Source organism: Arachis duranensis, chromosome 5 (assembly GCF_000817695.3).
Source record: "Arachis duranensis cultivar V14167 chromosome 5, aradu.V14167.gnm2.J7QH, whole genome shotgun sequence".
Lineage (NCBI taxonomy): Eukaryota > Viridiplantae > Streptophyta > Magnoliopsida > Fabales > Fabaceae > Arachis > Arachis duranensis.
Genome location: NC_029776.3, coordinates 31,215,889 through 31,222,567, shown reverse-complemented (window position 1 = coordinate 31,222,567; position 6,679 = coordinate 31,215,889).

Sequence of the window (6,679 nt, the reverse complement as noted above, 5' to 3'; positions counted from 1 at the left end):
ACTGATTTTCAGGTTCACCAAGGATCAAACTTTTGACCTTTCGGATCTAGAGCTTTAATACCATGTCATGATACCACTCATCCCAAAAGTTTCAACTGATAGGAAAAAATAACACTAATGGTTATATCTCTAATACTCCCTAAATCTCCATTGTACAAATTATACAAATATTCCATTGGCTCCTCATACTTTCCCTTATTAAAATTCTATCTAAGATATACGGAGTTAATACTTTAACATATCTTGGCGGATTAGAACTTTTAAACTTTCTATTTTGGCGGGGCAGTTGAGTTTTTGGTGGCACATGATAGGATGACCTTGCTTCTTTAATTTGGCACCCCTAGAATTAGGTGTCATGAATAAAGAATTTTTTAAGGTAAAAAAATTAGTAAAATAAAAAAGTACGAATTTATTAATCATTAATTTTATAATTTACATTATGTGTGAATTCTATTATTTTAATTCAACTTTGATTATATTCTTTCTTTCTCATATAAAAGGAAATAGCACTTGTCAAGTATCTAATAATAAAATAATTTCTTTCTCTATATTTATTGTACAATTTAAATAAAGATATTAAACTAATAAGAACAACCACTACACTTTTTTCTTAAAATGAAGAGTAAGATCGCACCCACAATTAAAAATAACAATTTGGTTTCTAACGATCAATTTAATAGGGTAATTAGACATGGAAAAGTCTAGGGGGCAGCAGATTTGTTAAAATCTGTCCAGCACTTAACCAGCAAAACAAAAATGAGTAATTCTCTGCCATTAGATAAAATCTTACACCATTAAATACACTATTGATAGCTAATTGATGGCTACAACTCAAAATCTGCTGGCCCCCTAGCACTCCTCATTAGACATTTCTAATCTCTTAATAGCAGAATCCTATGTGGCATGTTAGCTGACAATATGTCATTCGACCATTGAATTCGAACCAATAATACCTTCATCAAACATTCAACTAGAACAAATAGTCCCCTCACTAAAACGACGTCATTACTTCTTATTCTTTTTCTTTATCTTGTGATTCTTACTTTTTCTTCTCCACCATACCAGAAGAAACAAGAGAAACAAAAACAACCTTCTCACTTTTGGGTCCTTCTCATTCGTAACTACAAATGCCTATAAGTGCGCCACCTACAAATGTCACGAGGCTCCGTGCCTAAAAAATAGTAATTTCTGAATGTTGGGTCCTCATAGATAAAGGGAGGGTCAAGCTCATAGAACATTACTCTTGTCTCCATCTAAAGGGGGTGAGAAGGGGTAAGAACTTGGGGGTTCTTAGTAAGGTCAAAGTTGTTATTTAAATTCATTATTTCCGTATTATTACTAGTCGATAGTGCTTGATCATAAGATACAAGAACAACAGATAACATAAAACATAGAGTAATAGTAAACAAATAGAAAATACAGGAAGTGAAAACAACAAGTAAACACACACAAATACAAAAAGTATAACATGTAAATATGCGACAAACAAGTATGATGCATGTCTAGTCGTAATGCAGGTCATGAGTTCATGTGTCAGTTTCTACCCGCTCCCAGCGTAATCCAGCAGCTGGTCCAGGTAAGATTTTTACAGAGCAAAACCAAATTAGGCACGTTGGCAATAACTCTGTAAGCAACTCTCTTACAGGAACAGCTTTCTGGCTGAGTATTCACGTCATACCTTTGTAAGCGATCACACCTTACAAGAACAACTTGTCATGCTGAGTATGTCTAGAAAAGCAACTCCAATCCATGGGCGTCCCCATCCTTATATTCAATCTGAAGGCTAAAACAACATTCACCAGTTTCTGTAAGCTGTAAAACTCGAGAAAATAGTAAATAATTAATGAATAAATTAATTATTAATCCAAAAAATTAAAAAATAAAATTTTATAGTTTAATGAGGTAGAGCTAATTAAAATAAGAATTTTGACACTAACTTTAAAGAATTTAGCCCAAGATTGAGTCGAACGGGCCAAATCGGTTGAACCGGGTCCAAAATGGGTCCAAAACGGGTCCAAAATGTTAGCCTTCCAATACCACTAATCCGAATGAATTAAGAACGAATAATTCAATCAGGAAATAGATCAATGCAAGACTTCAAAATAAAATAAACGTAAATTAATAATCTATAGAAAATATAAACAGATCTCTTAACCCTTTTATAGAGGATTAGTTATCAGTGGAAAAGTGAAAGAAAAAAAAGAAAAAAAACTATGCTGAGGAATGGAATGTCCCATTATGTGAACTAAGTTCACTTATTTATATCCTAAATTCTAGAATTTAAATTTAAACTATCCTAACCTTATCTCTCAGAGAGAAAGATAAGATAACTACTTACTGATTTCAGTTTTAAATTCAAAACAATAATTCAAATAAAATCCTAACAACCAAATCTCTTATGTTTCTAGAAAGAATTAATAACTAATCTTTTAGAGTCTTCAATATTTTAGATGTGATTAAGGCTTCTAATGATGTGGATAATTAAGTTTAGGCCTTAATTGTTGCTTTTTGAGAGTTGAAATTAGCTTCAAGTTGAGCTTGTATTAGACATAGGGCAAAAAATACAAAAATACCTTCCAGGATGCACACATACATCGGGCATGGAGCATAGACTGCCGGGCATGGATGAAGCTACATGGTATTTCGCCAGGCGTGGGAGAAAACCGTCGGGTGTGGGGATTATCCACGGGAGTGGGGATCATCCGTCAGGCATGGAGCCCATCCGCCAAGCGTGCATGTTGTCCGTTAGGCGTGGGAGTTGGTCCACCAAGCGTGATCCATTTACTTGTTCTTTAAGGCATGCTTTCTCTTCCTTACGCCACGATTTTTCTATCTTTATGTTTTTCATATGAAAAAGCTTTGATTCCTGCTAGTTTTTTGCCCAAAACTCCTAAAAATACGAAAACACAATCCTAACTCCAAATATTTGATTATTTATTGAATTATATTAGAAAACATTAAGAAATTTGATTAAAACCTAAGAAAATGAAATAAAAAAGAATTAAAAAGTCTCTTAAGATGACGTGTCATCATCACAACACCAAACTTAAAACTTTACTTGTCCTCAAGCAAAAAAGAAAGATAAACGGAGTTTAGCTTAATGAAAAAGATTTGAAAAACTTTTAAGATTGAAAACAAAAGCAGAATTTAGGATAATTCTTGTGGTTACATTCGACTTCCCTTATCCTTCATAAATCTTGCATACTTAGAATTTAGGAATTTTCAAAACTGAAATTCGAATTATATTATGAGAATCCTTTTGAATTTGTATGACTTGAAGGCAATTTACTTCTTATTTGGGTTGGGAGAAAGATCTTTGCGGGCTTTTAACTCTTAGTATTTTATCACAAGATAGCTCTTAACAGACTTTAAATCAATAATTTTGGGCCAGTTGGCCTAAGTTACCAGATGATGAAGCACCCCTTGGATATAATTATCTAAGCCTCTCCTTGACACAATCACACCACAAGCACATAATTAGGGTTTTGATCCAACGTCGATGCCCAGAGCCTCTTTGGACTTATTAATCTTTTGTCTTAAGGCAACTCTTTAAGAAAACTTTCAATCGATAATCCCGTTTCAGTTGGCCCAAGTTATCGCGTGATAAAACACCTCTCAAATTTACTAGCCCAAATCTATCTTTAAAATAGAAACATCATAGGCACATAACTAGACCCTAATTATTGGTGCTCAGAGCCTTGGAACTTTTGATTTCTTTGATCTTTCCACACTTTTTTTGAAATTGCTTCAAATAATTGATGATAATCGAATTCTCATTATACTTTTTTAAATCTCCATTCTTGAATATTCTTTTTCCGTTTCCTCAAAATTCAAGCATTTTAGATTTCTTCAAATGTAACCATATATATTTAAACACCTCCGTTGTTTGCTTTTGAATTATTTAATTCAATCCTTTCATTAAGATATCCTCCATAAAAGTAGTTATCGAAGGAACAAGCATTCAAATTTTAAGTTTTTAGAGAAAAGATAAATAGAATAAGAAAAAAGATAGAGTATGCGATGCATGCCAAAAAGAAAAATAAACAGAAGAGAAAACAAAACAAAGATAAAAAAAACTTAAAAGCAGAAGGAAAAAAAAACAAAAACAAAAGAAAAAGGAAAGAAATAACTAACCACCATTAGAGAGGATTCATCTTATTCTTGATCTTATCCAAGTTTATTCAGTTATCAGCACTACTGCTTCTTGTGCCAGTTCTTTATGATCCATGGTGTTACTAACATCAAACTTAAGGGTTTATACCAAAATTAGAGATTTATATTAAACTTAAAGTTTGACAGAATAATGAGTGTAAATCATGGATAAAAGCATATGTGCATGAAAAGAAAAAGAGTAAGATAAAACCCTAATCATTGTGATTTTATATGAGAGGTATTTGATTTGAAAATGCTCGGCGTCAGTTGAGAACATTGGGCGTCTTTGCATGCATGTTCCCCAGGGAGCTTTCTTAATTTATATGCCATGCGTGTGAGCATGGCTGCTTCGCATATAACCCAAAAAATTTTTTTTGACGTAAATCAAAAGAGGGAAAATATATATGCAATAGAGGAGGAAGAAGAAGAAGAAGATGATGGTGATGACTAAGGCATCCTAAGCAAAAAGAGCGAAAAAAAGAACGAAAAAGAAAAACTAACTATAGTTGGGTTGCCTCCCAACAACCATTTCTTTATCGTCACTAGCTTGACGTTGATCTTTGATGGAGTGCAGAAGCTAGTGAATTAAAAATTTATTAAAATGGTTACGTTGTAAGTATAGTTCTTAAATCACCGAAAATCTGCCTATCAATTTAGAAATATGTCACTGAAAGTTTAAATTAAAATTACTGGGAGTTTTAAGTCCCAGGTCGTCTCCCAACGAGTTACAGAAAAATGTGCTGTTTTATTAATCAGATATTCCAAAAAGAGTTGAGCTAAGTAAATTGGGATTTAAATTGAGGAATTTTAAATAATAAAAATAAGAGGCCTTGACTGGGAATTGATTGGTTAGAATCTCTATCATTGATGGTGTGATTGTAAGATTAATTTATAATTAATAGTTGTTCTGTTTGGTTATCCCTTACTAGGTAAGAGAAAGTCAAACAAGTGGAAATGCCAGATCTGTTCACAAGTTGCAACCCACTTAGTTCAAAGGGATTGGCGTCGGTGACAGGATAGCAATCCAACATTCAACCCAATTACAAATTTTTCTTTCAATCCTTCCAACTCAAGAGTTCCTTTTAATCAACTCCCCATCAAGTAATGAAACTACTCACGCATTGTAAACAAAGAATCCATGGCACATGAAAGGGAATTAAAAGAAGACATGATTATTGGAATGGAATTTAAATTAAAAAGAAATAATCCTTGCATTAATTAATCATAAAAATATCTGAATGACAAAATTGAACATAACAAAGAACATGGAAGAATAAAACCAAGTTAAGAGAACAAACTAGAGTGATGAAGTCTTGATGAGGAAAATAACTCTTCTCAATGTTCCAATGCTAAGATCAATTGAAAATTAAAATTCTTAAAACTAGAGAGAAAAAAACCTAAGAGAGTCAAAAACTAGATCTAAACTACTTAATTAATGTTTTCTCTGTTGTTTCTACATATTCTCTGACTCTGGTCTGCTCTTCCGGGCCGAAAACTGGGCCGAAATAGGGTCCAAAATCGCTGGTTTCAGATTCTGCAGTTTATGCAAATCGCGCATGTCACGCGATCGCGTCGTCCATGCGGACGCGTCGCTGGCGCTTTTCCTCTTCACGCGTTCGCGTCGTCCACGCTACCGCGTTGCTTGTGCTTTCCAATCCGCGTGGCTGCGCAAGCCATGCGGCCGCGTCACTGTGATTTGCGCTCCTTCGCGCGGTCGCGTGAGCCATGTGACCGCGTCACTTTCGCTGGTTATCTCCTCAAACTCTTGTGTTCCTTCCATTTTTGCTAGCTTCCTCTCTAATCTCTGTCTCATTCATGCCCTATAAAGCCTGAAACGCTTGACACACAGATTACGGCATCGAATGGAATAAAGGAGAATTAAAATTAAATAACTAAAGTCTCTAGGAAGCAATTTTCAAACATGTAATAAATTCAGGAAGGAAATCTAAATGCATGCTAAATTGATGAATAAGTGGGTAAGGATCACGACAAAACCACACAATTAAACACAATATAAACTATAAAATAGTGGTTTATCAACCTCCCCACACTTAAACATTAGCATGTCCTCATGCTAAATTGAAGGAGACAAGGAAATAAGTATGAACATGCAGAAACTCATGAAATGCAATGCAATCCTACATACATAAATAAATGCAACTATATGATTATTATCCACTTGATCAAAAGTAAATAAGCCCTTCAAAACAATTACAAATCAAATTCCACTAATTCTATCATCATATAATAAAACCGATAAAAGTGCAAGAAGATAGCTTATAAAGGCTGGAAACATGAAAATTTAAGCATTGAACCCTCACCGATAATGTATGTACACTCTAATCTCTAGTGTATAGGGTAATCACTCTATTCTTCTCTAGTCATGCTTTCTAACTTTTGTTTTTCTCCTAACCAATCAACAAACAGTTAATATACCAATGCAAACATCATGAGGTCTTTTCAGGGTTGTAATGGGGCCAAGGTGCAGGTAAAGGATATACATATGGCTAAGTGAGCTTTATAAATT